General features: G+C 40.3%; 1 protein-coding gene across 10 annotated transcripts in view; it reads left to right on the forward strand.

Moving 5' to 3' along the window:
• Window positions 1-16,905, forward strand: part of LOC137237551 (uncharacterized) — a 1,245,508-nt gene that overhangs the window by 926,557 nt on the left and 302,046 nt on the right. The window lies entirely within an intron of this gene.

Here is a 16,905-nt window from a genome sequence, read left to right on the forward strand (position 1 = left end):
TTTATTCGTGCATCCCTCGTCTGCATTTGAGCGAACTTGAGCCAACCTTCCACCTCTATTGCGGCTCTAAGGACCAATCGAAGCGCAGTTAGGGAAATAGGTAGTCTGTCCGTCCAATATTTTAAGATATTGTACCGTTATTGTCGTATGGTCTGCGCTCAAGCTGCCTCGAGTCATTGAGTCTTGTTGTAGTTCTTAACGCTATGTTCTTCGCCACGAGGCCTTCCTTACTCTCCATATCACGAGAGCTTACTTTTTGGAATGATTTACAGATATCTGAAATAAAGTTACTCCTTCGGGGTCACACCACTTAGCTTAGGCCTACTCCAGTTTGGGAGCTTTCACCTCCTAGTAAACGAGACAATATCTTTCTTCTCCACATTGGTACTCTACCTGAAATTGAATGCGTAGGTGTGTATGTATGTATATCCCGAAGCGCCCGATCAATCAAAGAGCTAATTATTTGAAAGCACTTTCCGATACATACTCCGTAAGTTTGACAGTTATCATATCTAACCGCCTGAGCAGTTATTTATCACCAGCTCCTACAGCAGAGCTGAAAATACCCTGCCCTGCGGCGCATACCCGTCCATCAATTTCGTGGCCGTGTACAACCCCCATTGTGAAGTAATCTTTCTTAAATTCAACATCTGCTTATGGCTGAATATACTTCAATGTAGTTAAGACCATCCATAATTGCCCTTTTAGAGACATATTACTGAAGCCCCTGCAATGTCTTTGAAGACTCCTTAGGAGTACTCCTTGTATTCCAAGGAGTGAAAGTTCTTTTTTTTTAATTATTGAAAATAAAGAAAAGAATTGACAGAATTTAATAAAAGTTGCCTCTTATATGACTTTATTTGGATAAAGTCACAATCGAACAATTCCTTTTTTGCACTGTACTCCTAATCACTGGATACTGATTTACTTAGAGGGTTTGATATACGTGCGCTACGTAGTTGGCTCTTGTGTTCTAAATATAAAAAACAGAAAACGCGAAAGTTTTAGAGCTTTCGCGAAGCCAGGTAGGCACGGAAACATGCAAGTGCTTTTCACCACGTGCAAGGCATTAATGCCCATTTGTATGTGTGTATGTGCATGTGCTCTATGAATGCAATCCCGTCAAGTGGCTTGGCATTCGTTACTGGCAAGTAGTTTACGAGGCCGTGCTAAAACAATTTCGAAAGTTTGCGAAAAAATATGTGCTGGCAAATGAATTATTCATGAGGTACGCTTTTGATATCAAACCCTGTACACAAGGTAAAGTAGTTCGTTACAATTTGTAAAGGAAATCAAAAGCGAGCTTATATGCATGTTTGTGACTTTGGAAGATATAGATTGCTATGTGAATGATAGTACTAAGATAAGGAATTAAAGTTATCATTAAAGAAAATAAATAGGTAAAATGCACAGAGATGCCTTTAGAGAACAATTTGATGAGTTCTTTCAGAAGATCTTATATGAATATTTTTTAAAATGCTATACCTTAGGATTAGTAAAAGACGGATATAAATCGACTTCTAAAGAGCAACAAGCTTTTGTTATGGCGATAGAGGGTGCTCAGTGGATCTGAGAGTTGAAAGTGATGTGTGGTATTCATGTTCTTGTTTCATAGGTGTGTGTTACAACATTCGAGTTTAACATCACTTTGCTTCAATTTACGGTTGACGCTAGAAATAACGTCTAGGCGGAAGTGTATTCATTCTATCGTCATAATTGAGTCTTTTGTGGTGCTAGAATAGAAAAACTTTTGTTAGTGCTTACCTGTTAATTATGGCTATTCATTTCTTCAGCTTAATGAGTTCTTTCATAAAAAGTGATCGAATTTGCGTCGTGCTCCTTTGAATTTTCCCTACAAATTGGCGTGGTGGGATCTACTTGTTTTATGCCGACTCCGAACGGCATCTGCAAGCAGATATGTGTTCACTGAGAAGCTTTGCATGACAGAAATACACTCGGAGTGCTTACCAAACACGGCGGAGCGCAGTCCCGCTTAGAATTTTTTTTTCTAATTTCAAAAACATTTTTCTCAAGTGTTGATGCTACTTTGCCCGGGAGTTGAACCCAGGACCCTCGATGTGCTATGTGGAGCACACTACCACCACAACACGGCGGCCGTCCACATCTGTCGGTTTTCCATTTTTCTTTTCTCTCAGCTTGCCGAAATCATTGACTAACTGAATAGAGCAGTTGTTGGACTTTTTTTTTTTTTTTAGAAAAGAACTTATTTCGAAGCGCGACTTAAGTCACTCAAATCTAATAACGTGAGGTTGGAACTTTCAGACTATTTGACCAAAAAACAAAGAAACGAGTGCCACTAAGCGATATGCTGGCTTTAGACTTTTGCCATTTTTTGTACTTTGGCCGCACTAACTTCCGCACAACAAGTAAAACAAACATTGTACCTTTTATGAAAATGAAATGGTATTAAATTTTGGTTCGAATCTAAAAAGTGTATGTCCTTAACTGAAAGCAAGAGAAATATAAGACCCACCAATAAATATACAGACTTGATCAGGATATCGGTCTTAGTTCATTTAGCTATATCTGTCGGTCGATCTGTCTGTCTGTTTAAACGCAAACTAGTTCCTTAATTTTTGAGATATATTGATGAAATTCGTTGAGCTGGTATACTTGGGTGACATGTGCCATGCAGTCGGGTTTTCGGAAAAGAGGGTTTTCGTATTTTATTCTTCATTTTAATAGCTAGAAGTTTGACATTTTCACGATACTTTTTTTATAAGGCTGACATTAAACATTAAAAAAAATTTGAATATCGCTCATATAATCTATATCTTTATCTATACTAATTATATAAAAATGCTTATATGGGAAATGTTTGGAACGGCTAATCTTAAAAACTGCCAAACCGATTTTTACGATTTTTTTAAAAGAAATATTGGCGCAAACAAACAGCCTGCACTTTTTATTTTTTTCATTTTCACAAACTAAAGCCCTTTGTTTTTAGGATAAATTTGATGAAAACCCCCAAATAATGTAAGTGTTAACTTTTCGATAGCCAAACGCAAGCTACAGCGGGCCACAAAAACAAATTTGTGTTTGTGAAGAGATACATATTCTCAAAGCCAGTGGCGGATTTACGGGGGGGTTTCGGGTTTAAACCCTGCCCCCGTGCAGATGTTGATAGAAAGTACCAAAGTTAAAATGACGGTGTTACCGGTAAAACTTAAACAAATTAACATATGCACTTCTATTAAGAATATCCGCACTGACCGATTTTAGCTACTAACAAATTTTCATGGGACTTATCTTGTTTGGTTGATTTTCCGCCAGGGTGGATAAATGATGTATATTGGAACGATTTTCCGTCATCCCTTGTCAAATTTGTCTCAAAACTAAATTTGACAAGGGATGACGGAAAATCGTTCCAATATACATCAAATTTTCATGTCGTAAAAAGGGTACAGGAAATACTTTAAATTTGCTTCAGCTTGTAAAATAGGTACCTCAAGCTTGATTATTACAGAGTTGAAGAAGATGGTGTAGATGTGGTGTTTTTCGTGCCTTTTTTATGACATGAAAATTTGTTCGTAGCCAAAATCGGTCAGTAAAATATGGCTGTATATTCAAGCTTTAAACACGTACAGCATAAAGAAACTAAGTTTTCCCATAACTATTTCCCAACAATGGCAAAGGTTTTTTGAAGAACTCTTTTGCACTTCGTTTACAGAAAGTGGTATATCAATATGGATATTCAATGAAGCGAGCCCATTCAAACGTTATGACTGATTGTACTCCTCAAGTATGGTCTAACCTTTTGAGGGCAGAAAATGTGCGTTCTGGTGTTGCTGTCGAAACCGGTAGAACGGCTAATATGCGCAATATCTTATTTACATGTTAGGAAGCATTTGGATTCACCATCTGAAAAAATAAGATAAATAAGAAATATAGCATACAAATTTTGTAGGCAATCATCAAACACGTTTTTAAAATTCAGACCATTAACTCGCCTTCTCCACATTTTGACTTCCATTGCAAACTCGGTTTTGGAACAATTCACAACACTTTCATAAAATTCATGCACTTTATTGCATTTTTCAGCGTTGTATTCATTTTTGGTGAACAAAACATCGAAATTTTCGAAAATTAGTTGGTTTTTCATGTAACGGCTCTTGACATGAGTTACGAATACATTAAGGAATGGAATATAGAATGCGATTCTATAATAATCTTCGACGCTCCCAGTATCAACGTTGCATCTATTTAATTAATGTTTACTGATGCGTGGTTTCTTGCGTAGCACAACTCTCACAAGGGGTTGCCAGCGCATTATATAGCGTATCCAACCCAATTGTCAACCTCACCTACCCGTGGCGAACCCTGTTTCATTAAGAGCAGGGGCTCTGGCGACCCCGAACTCCTGATGGATCAAGGGGGTGGGAGGGCGATATGGCCTAGAAGGTTTCATGTGGTCATAACAAATCCTTTCCCGAGATGGTCGGGCTGGTACCTTTATTGTGCTTGTTACCGGAATATACCGAATTTGCATCCGGCAAAGGACCATCAACATCGATAACACTTCCCAAGGCCTTCGGAGAGTGTCCTTACCGCTACAACAACAACAGCAACATTTGAAATTGGACGCCAGAAATAGCAGCTTGAAACTGAGCTTGTGCTGAAGTTTTGTCGTTTTTCCCTTCTGCATCTCTTCAAAGGCTTCGAATATTGCTGGCTGAAGTTCAATGTAAGTGGATGCCGCTTCATGACATTGGCCCATCTTATTGGGCAGACGATTTGCAATTTTTGTCTTCGACTTTCTTTTTATACCCAGCTGTACTTGTACACAGGGTATTATAACTTTGATTGGATAACGGTTGGTTGTACAGGTATAAAGGAATCGAGATAGATATAGACTTCCATATATCAAAATCATCAGCATCGAAAAAGAATTTGACTGAGCCATGTCCGCCCGTCCATCCGTCTGCCCGTTAACACGATAACTTGAGTAAATATTGAGCTATTTTCCCAAATTTGGTACACAAACTTATCTGGGTTAAAAGTGTTTGCATTTCATAGAACAGAGTGTATTATACTATTACCTTCGTAGCAGAAAATACATGACGTATGTATGTGTATCTCTTTTTTTAAACTATACCCAAATGTCAAAAACTCAATAGATTTTGTGCTAGTATGTATATAAAAATCAAATTCTGTGGGTGTACTCGCTATGGAAACGTATTTCCCAGACTTCAATCATTACCAAATTTTGGATATAGGTTCCTTCGGTCAACAAGAAGGTTTTAGGCTAAAAATAATTTTGATATATAAAAGAGGCGTGGCACCTCCCATACAAATGGAATCTTTGGCACTGCATAACTCTGAAAGTATACATGCCATAACATTGAAATTCAGTGAGGAGTTAAATGGGGTCAATCCCGAACACGACCAAGAAGATGTGAAATTGGGAAAAAGGGGGCGTGACACCCCTCATACAAATGGAATATATAATATTGCATATCTCTGGATGTAGTAATGGTGGGATAATGAAAATTGGTAAGGAGCTATATGACGTTAAGTCCTAACACCTCCAGTAAAATGTGGAATTGGGAAAAAAGGGGCGTGACACCTTCCCTACAATTGGGATTTTTCAGAACTATGGCTGCCGTATAAACTTAGGTTATTTTAAAACTTACAGTTTGACTGCATTGTTGAGTTTGGCTGTTATTCCTTTTGGACGTTTAGTAATCTGCCGCCGTTAGCTTCAGTCTATATACATCTTATATAAAAATTCAATTCTCTGTGTGTGTACCCTATGGAAACGTATTTCCCACACTTCAATCAACACAAATGGCTGTAGGTTCCTTCGATCAAGACGAATGTTTTTCATACTTCAGAATTAAGATTTTGAAATAAATTTGTTTTTTTTTTTACTATGCGAACGAGCAATCTTAGCTCCCAAAAATGATCTTTTAAACAAAATTAATGATCGCATTGAAAACCAAATTCCTGGTGAAGTGACAAAATATATATCGATCGACACAGTTACAGATTAAGATTAAATTGTGAATTATCCAATTGATTTTCTAAACTCTTTAGATCCACCTGGAATGCCTGCGCATATATTAACTTTGAAAACTGGCTCACCAATCATGCTTCTTCGGAATGTAGACCCACCAAAATTGTGCAATGGAATCAGACTTTGCGTTAAGAAATTAATGCCGAATGTAATCGAAGCAACAACAATCATCAGCAGTAAAAGCTAAGGTGAAGTTGTGCTCATACAAGGGATCTCAATGATTCCTACAGATTTGCCATTCAATTTTAAGAGCTTACAGTTTCTTGTACGCCATGCTTTTGCAATTACAATCAACAAAGCACAAGGACAATCACTTACTGTCAGAGGATTAAATTTAGATAGTCCATGCTTTTCCTATGGCCAGCTATATATTGTTTGCTTTAGATTTGGAACGTCTAAAAATTTGTTTAACTTTGCACCGAATGAAAAAACCAAAAATATTGTGTACCCACATGCATTACAATAAGATACAATAATAAAATATTTTAAACGAAAACTTCACCAAATATGCGTACAAAATTCAATTCAATTTACAGAACAATGAACTAAATTATCAACAAACAAAACAGGAAAAATAACGCAACATTCATTCGATCTCGGGTGTTACAATGTACGCCGGGTAAAGCTAGTTTTATATATATATATATATACTACCTCTGTACGTAGGTTTGTGACTGAACTCCTCCTAATCGCAGTTTGCAGGACCCACCTTTTTGTGGAGTGGGCAAAGATCATTTGGATTCTTAACGTCTGGCATGCACTCGTGCGACCATACACAGAAACTAATCCATGCACCTTACCAAAACCTTGCCACCGTATATGATTAGCTCCGCTCCGCACCGACAATCCATTAGCTTCCGGAATCTTACTTTATATAAAACCTTCTTTTACATGTGATGAAAACAGAATAGTCGTAGGCTTGGTAGTTATTTGAGCTTGTTAAAGGCCCATTCCTTCAGTGCGTTACAAACTGTTATTAGTGCATGGGCAAGCAAAATTTCAAAAACATACAATGCTATTTGAAAAAAAAAAAAATGCTTCGTTTTCACGTTCCCTAAAAAATTACCTTCACCAAACTTCTATGTACATATATATCGATTCGGTATTATTAAAATTTCATTCAAGTAAAATTAAAAAAAAAATGTTATCCATCACAGATTTTTATATCCTTAATATCACAAATCCAAATTCACGGCAGCAAGACCAACAAACTTAAAAATGCCAAACTTTTTGAAAACTTTCGCCAACAACTTTCTTGGGCGCATTCCTTGGTGCATCTAAGCCAAAATGGATAAGTGCAATTGAAAGGTTGAAGTTTGCAGCGCAATTCGATAAGAAGGCCATTGTGATTTCATTCGTTAATTTTGTAGTTTTTCGGTATTGCACGTCATTTACTGGATTGCAACATTGCTGCAAATTCTTGCAAAACACACAGAGCACACAAACCTCTACGAATGTAGTAAAAAAAATTTTGTTGTTGTAAAAAAAGAAAAATTGTTATTGTTCCCACCATGTAGAGCGCAACCTTTATAAGTTCTGCTAACGAGCGAGCGCTCGCGAAAATGAATCCAGTGTAGGTACACAAAGCCACACACACAGTGAGAGGTGAACACCATAAATCCATTGAATGGCCCAACTTTGAACGTCGAATCTTAGACTTGGCGCCACAAAATCGCACAATAAGTGCCTAATTCTCACTTCAGAAACGTTCACTCACTCAGAAGGAGGTAACCTTATTGATACGATAAAAAAAATAACACAGACAATTTACCCGCATATTTCATCGCCAAATCAAGAGCAATAAAAAAACTCAAAGCGAATTGTAAGAACGAAACTTAATCCAAAAAAAGCTTAAAAAAGCCGTAATGCAACGCAAAAACTCTGGGCATCAACTCAACTTTTCTTCACGTCCATCACGATGTCAAGCAACATGGCCAATTTAATCGTCAATTACGCGCGGTGACCACGTATTTTATCCTAAACCGCACAGCACCCTCCGGCGCTTCGTTACGTGACGGACTTATCACTCATTCTTAAATTTTGTTTTACTAACTCCATACCGCATTTTCAAAATCTCTACAAGAAATCTTGAGCTCAACCAACATTCTCTCTCTCTGCATAAACTTTATCATTTGTCGTTTAGCATTTTCGTTTGCTTAAGCACATTCGCGCAAAAATGTTTCAGTCCAAGAGTTGTGCAAAAATCGCCTTCATTTAAATATTCTGGTTTGAACTTGGCACCTTTCGTGGTATGACATGTAGTCCATACTCAATGTTGGCTACCGACCTATGCAATTGCAACATTTCACTTAAACTTGTCATCAACGTAGTTGTAAGCTTTTGGCACTCCCATTCCCTTCATCCGTTTTCCATCAGCAACATTGTCTCCGTCGTTTTCATCAGAATTTTCACTAAGCATTGATGCGGCTTTGACCAATTTGAAAGTTTTATCACAATTGACATCCACCACAAATCGGCTGGTGTCATCAACGTATTGGCTAATGCCGGATAATGGTGAAGGTTGGTGTTTTTGTAGATTTGTTGCATGCAAATTTCTTTATTACAAGGCACGCCTATAAAGTCTTTTTACATATTTTTAGATGTTATATATATATATATACGTATGTATAATAAGTACTAAGAATGAGCGAAATCGGGAAATTTACTGGAATTTATTTTTATACACTCAGAAGAAGCACTTACCTTAAATGAAGTAAATATTTCCTTAAAAAAATTTCTTTGAAATCTATTTTTATACCTTTCATGAAAAAGAAATGGTATATATCTTAATTTTGTCGCTAATCTCAAAATTGTAAGTTTTTGAAGGAAAAGAGATAAACCCAGCATTAAGTATACCGATGTTATCAGGATGAAGAGCTGAGTTGATTTATACATGTTCGTCTATCTGTTTGTGTGCAGACTAGTCCCTCAATTTTTGAGATATCTTGATAAAACTTGCGGAGCGTGTATATTTGGGTGTCCGATTAGACACTTGTCGGAACCGGCCGGATCGAAACACTATGGCATATATCCCCCACACAACCGATTTTCCAGAAGAGAGGATTTTTGTCATATCTTCCTCAATTTATCAGAGTGAAGCTTCAAGCATCACCATATGCTTTCTTATATTGTAGATATAGTTGTCTGAAAAAATATATGAGATCGGTCGTATATTTAGCATATATCCCCTGCAACCGATTATTCAGATAACAAACTTTTCGTTATTTCAGCCCCATTTTATAGCTAGAAGCTTCAAATTTCACCGAATGCTTAAGTAAATATCATATATTGTTGTTTTTGGAAAAAATCATAGAGATCGGTCGTATATTTAGCATATATCCCCTGCAACCGATTGTTCAGATAAGAAACTTTGCGCAATTTCTGCCCCATTTTAATAGCTAGAAGCTTGAAATTTCACCAAATGCAATAGCATATATTGTTGTCTGAAAAAATTTTATAGATCGATGGTGTATATATTATATACCCATATAAACTGTCATTTTTGCCCCTTTTTTAACTGCGAGAAGCTTCAAATTTCATCAAATATTTACGTTTACGTCAATTATTGTTGAAAGTGAAAGTGATTCATGGTAATACCCTTTTCATGCAGACCACAAAAAACGTGAAACTTTGCAACCTCACACAAAGTACTTTTACAAGCTTTTATTTACTTTCACTTGGCTGTTGTCTGTAATCAAATCTTGTACGTTAAATTTGATACACTTCCCGGGGTCCGATTGAGCTGAAATTTTGCACACACGTATAATTCCCATGACAATGCAATATTACTTTGCGAGGATTCGATAAATTAATCGACAACATAGTTATTGGTAAAGATTTGTGTTCACAAAGGAATAAAAGCCTAAGTCCTTTGTTTAGAGGGATGGTGAATAACCTACAGCGGCTCAGGAACGATGTAACTTCGCTTTGTTTGTGTATACAACGAACGTAGAAGTTAGGCAGTTATCGCTCAATGTTGCATACTTTTCTGCGCACTTGATTTTGTTTTACAGATTTAACCCACAGAGCAGAGATCTGCAATGAATTGTTGTAAACTGAGCGCGACATACTCAAAGTCACAATAAAATATGATTTTAAGTTAATTAGCACTGTTTTACACAATTTTATATGTGTTCTTTGTCAAAAATGCTTCAACTAACTTAGTCACATTTTATTTCGATTATGAATATATTATATATATTTGCATCATGATATAAAAAATCGTGTACTCATACTCAGTCAGGGTTATTTAAACGTAGCGATTCGTACCAGTAATTTGGTTGAGAGTCTTTTTCATCCTGACACCGCGTTAGCGTTGAACGCGAAAGATCTGACAACCGAAGATGCTGATATCCAAAATGCAGCCACTTTTGGCAAACACATACGATATGGTTTCTCGAAAATCTGTATATTCATATGTATGTATTTATGTATTTAACGTTTTGTTGTTGCAAGAACACGTGTACATGAATTGAATTCATTTCATTTGAATGAGTTGAACAAAGCATTGGGCGCATTCCAAATGCACAACTGCTGGCGAAGTTGATTAGTGATAACTTCTTGGAACGCACAGTTGCAACTTTACGACAAATTAGTGAGCATAAAAATTTTCCGCTCTATTCACTCAACTTTTTTATCGATTGGTTGTTGACAGTTGGCTCAACGTGTCGTTTCAAAAGCACAATTTCTTTCACTCAGCTGACAACTGATTATTAGCAAGATCAATTAATTAATGGAACAAAAAACAATGATCAGATTGATGTTAATAACATAATACACTCAGACATTAACAAAACAGGAGGTCTTCTAAAAGAACTAGAAATATTTGTTGGTGCTAAAGTTATGTTGAGATCTAACGTTGACATTGCTAAGGGACTTGTAAATGGATCTAATAAAAGCGGGTTACATTGTGATAGCAAGAAAAGGAAGTCCTAAATGTTCTTAATTATACCATCAAAATTTAACACGCTTTTATTAGAATAATTACGACTGTGATATAAACTGTAAGATTTAATAATTTAGGTGTAAAGTTTTAATGTTAAAAATATATAATTATGTGCAATATGGAATTTTTTTTTGTCGCAGGCCAAGAAGCCTAATTATTGTAAAAGGTTACAATGAACTTATAAAATGTTATATTTCTTTACATTCAATTTATTTTTTACTTTTTAGTTAATTTTATTAACCAATAATTAAAGTTTCTTTTTAAAAAAGTTTTTTTTTCTTTAATTTTATTTTATTTTATATTTGTCTTAAAAATCGCTTAGGTATGTACACTTGTTCACTATATATTTCTTATCTTATACAGGCGATTATTTGGGATAAGGTTATTATTCAACTCCATTGATGAAAGGTATGACGCCTGTCCCGTCCTTACTTCTTTTTTTTTTTTTCTTTTTTGTATAAAACTTTTCACTAATTCAAGCATATCGCACTAAAGTAGAGAACTAAATTCAGTAGTACGATAACAAAAATTTTACGATCCTCATTATGCGGTCATGAGTTTTAAAGAAAATGTTTGCTACTATTTTGCTACTTTTTTTTTTTTCCCTCACTAGGGTAGGCACCTTGTCGTTGGTGTGAGGGCTTAGCCGAACTCCATAGCGCCCGACTATGAGGCGGAGCTGTTTAGGACTGACATCTACGCCGTTTCGCCTCATAGGAGGGCGGCGGGATGTCGGTGACCAAGAACTGCCAACCCCCTAATCCAGGGTGTTATGCGGACCGTGCCTATTGGACGATTTGCAGCCAGGGGATAAATTCGGCTGTATTCGAACGGAGCCTTCCCGATACCGGGCCATCTCGGGAAGTATTTATGGCCTTACCGCAGTAAGGGGCGCTGCTGTGGCGGACGGTTCTTTCCCCGTATATAATACTGGACCGCTGAGCCCGCCTTGTCGGGCAGGTGGTCGTACGACCAAGATGAACAACTCATTACCTGAATGTAATAAGGAGGATGTAAAGAGGAGGACTGAGTCGCAATCCAAGGACGACAAATACGCATTAAGGGATGCGTCGGACTCGGGGAGCGGGAGTAGTGCTGATTCAATGAACTCCGTGTTGGAGAAGCACACAAATGAAAACGGAGTAGAAGAGTGGAGAAGGGTACGGAGCAGAGGAAGTAAAAGAGCTCTCTCGCAGTACCGTGCAGCACTAAGAATTGTACAACGCTTGGGAGCAGTGGTCGACCCAACAGAAGTGGAGATCGAGCGCTTGGAATGGGCCCATGAAGCGGTAGAAGTAGGTCGAAGGCAGTTCAAAAGGTTTGCTGCGAGAAACCCTCGGTTCTGCAACCGGTACGAGGAGGAAGAAGCGTCGAATGGCAGAATGAAGAGGCAACGTTCGGCAGAAGGCGACAAGCCTGCTTTCAAGAGGCAGAAAGGACCCAGTCCTAGAGCCGCGAGGCAGGGCAGTCGCATAGACAAGACAAGTAGGCCCAAAGCTGTAAGACAGATGGGTTCCAATAGCGAGGTAGCAACTACCTCGAAAGCTGCCAGTCAGAGGGAAGTTCCAACTACGAAAGTAGGAGATAAGCCAAAGGGAGATAACGCTAAGACTCCGGCTTTCTCGGAGGCGCTAAAGGGAGTTAACGCGAAGACTCCGGTGTTCTCGGAGGTTCTAAAGGGAGATAACACTAAGACTCCTGCTTTTCCCGAGAAGATGAGTGATGTGGCAAAGCAGTCACTGACTGTGGCGCTGGTTGATCGTAGCAGTCCGTTCGGACAAATGACTACTGAAAGGTGGAGATCTGTGGAAAGGGAGCTTATTAGCTTAATGCTTAAGATGATGCGGGAACAACCAAGTAAGCCCCTTCCAACCTTTGATTCGGGGGGATGGTATAATGGTGTGAAGATGATAGCGTGCGACAACATCGCGAGCTTGCGGTGGCTGGAGGAAGTCGTTCCAAACCTCCAAAGGCAAGGCACGAACGCGCGGTTTGAGGTGGTGGATAAAGCGCAAATCCCCACGGTACCAAAAGTTAAGGTATGGATACCATGCGTGATGAAGTCGGAGGATACACTGCGACTTCTGCAGCATCAGAATCCGAACATACCGGCACAGGATTGGAAGGTACTTACTGTATCTCAGCATACCGAGGATAGTCAGTTCTACATCTTCCAAATAAACAAGCAGGCGGAGGATATTCTGTACACGCAGCTTGGCAAAATGTCCTTTGGCACTGGCAAAATTTACATGCGACTCAGGAAAAGAAGTCCCAAGGATAAAAATCCTAATACGCTGGAAGTGGGCGAAGTCGAAAAGGACCTCAGAAGCCTAAGGGAAAAAAGACAGGTGGAGGTCCCCGACGTCACCACGAACGTGCTAGAAGAGGACCAACCGCTAAATGGTGCTGTGACTCGCACAGAGGAACACACGGCACAACATTCACGAGGGGCTGAAGGGGGCCTCGAATACTCTAAACCAAAAGGGCAAGAGGAGGACGACGACGTCAAGACGAAGGTGCTGGAGGGGGACAAACAGCCCAATAGTGCTGCGAGTCCTACAGATAAACCTCCAACACAGTAAAGTGGCGTCGAGCGAACTCCTCCTAACCCTTGAGGAGGGTTCGTTTGACGTGGCGCTGATCCAGGAGCCGTGGCTCTCATCGGGAGGAAAGGTTTCTGGACTTAGCGCGCGCGGGTTTGGCGTTTACTACGCACAAACGGAAGGACGGGTGCGAGCTGTAGTAATGGTAAGGAAACAGCTGCATTCATATATGCTGCCTAATTACACCACCGAGGATCTCGTAGCGGTGGCCGTTGAGCAAAAGAATAAGCAGGCATTTATCCTGGCGTCCTGCTACATGGCCCATGCTGCGGAGGTTCCACCGATGGAGTGCAAAAGGCTAGTACAGGAGGAAGGGCGCAAAGGGCGGTTGGTCATAGGCGCAGATGCAAATGCGCACCACAATGCGTGGGGAGGAGCAGATACGAACGAGAGAGGCGAATCTCTATTTTGTTACATCCTGCAAACCAATTTGCAGATAGCCAACAGGGGAAATGTTCCTACATACATTGGTCCAACATCCAGCAATGTTCTGGATATTACATTGAGCTCCGAGCGTGATATATCAAGGTATGATTGGATGGTTCTCGATAGACCATCCTTCTCCGACCATGCGTATATAAGCTTCAGCATCCCACTAAAGAGGGTAGAGAAGGGAGGAACCTTTAGAAACCCTAGGGCAACGAATTGGACTAAATTCCAGAAACATGTAGAAACGAAACTGGGACAACCCAAAGAGGTTGCTAATGTAGAGGAACTGGAGGAGTCGGATGAATTCCTAACAAGGACGCTTATGACTGCGTATAACAAAGCTTGCCCTCTAAGAAGATTCAGAGGAAAAGCAAAGCCGCCATGGTGGAGCAATGAGCTGAGTCTTCTAAGAAGACAGGTAAAAGAAATGTTTAAACTCGCAAAGACCGCGGAAAGCGAAGCGTGTCGGGACGAGTACAGGGATCTACTGAGGATCTACAAGCGTGAAATTACCAGGGCGAAGAGAAACTCATGGAAAAGTTTCTGTACGGACATAGAGTGCTCCAGTGAAACAGCACGGTTGAAAAAAGTCCTAGCAAAGGGAAACATAGTCCAGGGACTAATAAAGAAAGAGAACGGGGAATGGTCACGTGATAGTGAGGAATCCCTTGAGGTGCTTCTCGATACACATTTCCCATCGGGAGACGGTTTAGAAGAACCAGCAGACATCACTCACACTTCGATCACGGAGCTAGTGGTGCCGGGCTTGGTGACCGATACCAAGATCGAGTGGGCAGTGAAGACGTTTTCTAAGTTTAAATCGCCGGGCCCAGATGGTATATTCCCGGCCATGCTACAATTCTCAGGCAGGGCGGTCGTGGAATGGCTTAAAATAATATTCGATGGGTGCATAAGACTGAATCATGTTCCGCACTCTTGGAGAACTGCTCGTGTAGCTTTTCTACCAAAGGCGGGGAAGATCGGTCACGTGTATCCCAAAGACTATAGACCCATTAGCTTAACATCATTTCTGCTCAAAACCTTTGAGAGGCTGATAGATGTGTACATAAAGTCCAACGTGGATGGAAAGCTGCTCTCCACAACACAGCATGCGTACACCAAAGGCAAGTCGGTAGACACCGCATTGCATAGGGTGGTAATAAGCATAGAGAAATCCCTGGAATATAAGGAGTATGCTCTAGGAGTCTTCTTGGACATTGCCGGGGCTTTCAATAATGTTGCAAAATGGGCGATTATGGATGGTCTTAATTACATTAAAGTACATCCTGCCTTAATCAGATGGATCGGCTGCATGTTAAATTGCAGAAAGATTACATCACAATGGGGATTGTACGAGGCCACGAAATCAGTGGAGAGGGGCACGCCGCAGGGAGGGGTGCTATCACCTCTGCTGTGGACACTGGTCATCAACCAACTGCTCAGGCAATTCGATGAGGGACCCGTAAAACTTACGGCTTACGCAGATGACGTTGCAATTGTCATAAGTGGAAAATGCCTTCCAACGATTAGTTCTTTGATGGATCGGGCGCTTCGGGATATTCATACCTGGGCATCTAATGTCGGGCTGAAAGTCAATGCGGAGAAGACGGATATGGTCTTGTTTACAAAGAGGTACAAGGTCCCAAATTGGACCAGGCCTAAGTTAGGAGCGGTGACCTTACAGGAGAAACCTTGCACAAAATATCTAGGAATCATCCTAGACAGTAAGCTGTCATGGAAGCTCAACGTGGAGGAGAGGGTCAAGAAGGCCTCAACGGCACTCTATGCATGTAAAAGAATGCTGGGGTGTACGTGGGGCCTATCGCCCTCTCTTTTTTTTTGGGTTTTTACAGCGATTGTAAGCCCTATTCTATACTATGGAGTTCTTTTTTGGTGGAAAGCCACACAAAAAACAACATACCTCAAAAAATTAGAGGGGGTATGCAGACTATCGATGCTTTGCATTACGGGAGCCCTGAAAACAACCCCGACGGCTGCACTGTATGCCATTCTGCACATTCCACCTGTAGACCTGGTAGCAAAGAACAAAGCATTAACGACAGCAACCAGGCTCGGTGCTTCGGGGCAGCTTGAGCGCCGACCATATGGCCATAGTAGTATAGCGTCCTCAGTCACAAGACAAACAGACTACATGATTCCCTACCTGCACTTTGAGGGAGATCTTAGGGCCACAATAGAGGTGGACGGTTGGCGCAAGGGTGCGCAAATGGCGGACGAGGCGATACATGTGTACACCGATGGTTCCAAAATAGTGGAAGGAGTAGGGTCTGCGGTATACTGCGCTGATCCGGAATTAAGCAGATCCTACAGGCTGCCGGATTACTGTAGCGTTTTCCAAGCGGAAATATTAGCCGTAACCAAAGCAGTAGAAACCCTGGAAGAGAATAGCTTAAGCTGCAACCGTGTTAACTTTTATATTGACAGTCAAGCAGCAATTAAGGCAATAATCTCGCATAGCACAGCATCTAAATGCGTGTTAGAGTGTAAGCAGTCTCTGGAGAGAATCGGGACAGGGAGAAGCATACATCTATATTGGGTCCCAGGGCATATGGGAATAGATGGGAATGAAAAAGCGGACGAATTAGCTAAAAAGGGCGCATCCCTTGAAGCTTGCTCCGTAGACGTCCCAATTAGATTGGGCGAGATTAAGCGAAGGCGAGAGGTGGACATGATCGACCAAGCAGAAAAGGCGTGGGTTCAAGCGCGGGGCTGTAAAGTGTCGAAGATTATGTGTAGGTCTTACAACCTTAGACTAACACAGTTGCTTCTATCATTAAAAAGAGAGGACTGTAGGCTCATGACGGGTATTCTGACTGGACACTGCCTTCTGGCGTCACATGCCTTTAAATTAGGCTTGGTCAGTGATAGCA

The sequence above is a fragment of the Eurosta solidaginis genome, chromosome 1, assembly GCF_040869045.1.
Source record: "Eurosta solidaginis isolate ZX-2024a chromosome 1, ASM4086904v1, whole genome shotgun sequence".
In the NCBI taxonomy this organism is placed as follows: Eukaryota; Metazoa; Arthropoda; class Insecta; order Diptera; family Tephritidae; genus Eurosta; species Eurosta solidaginis.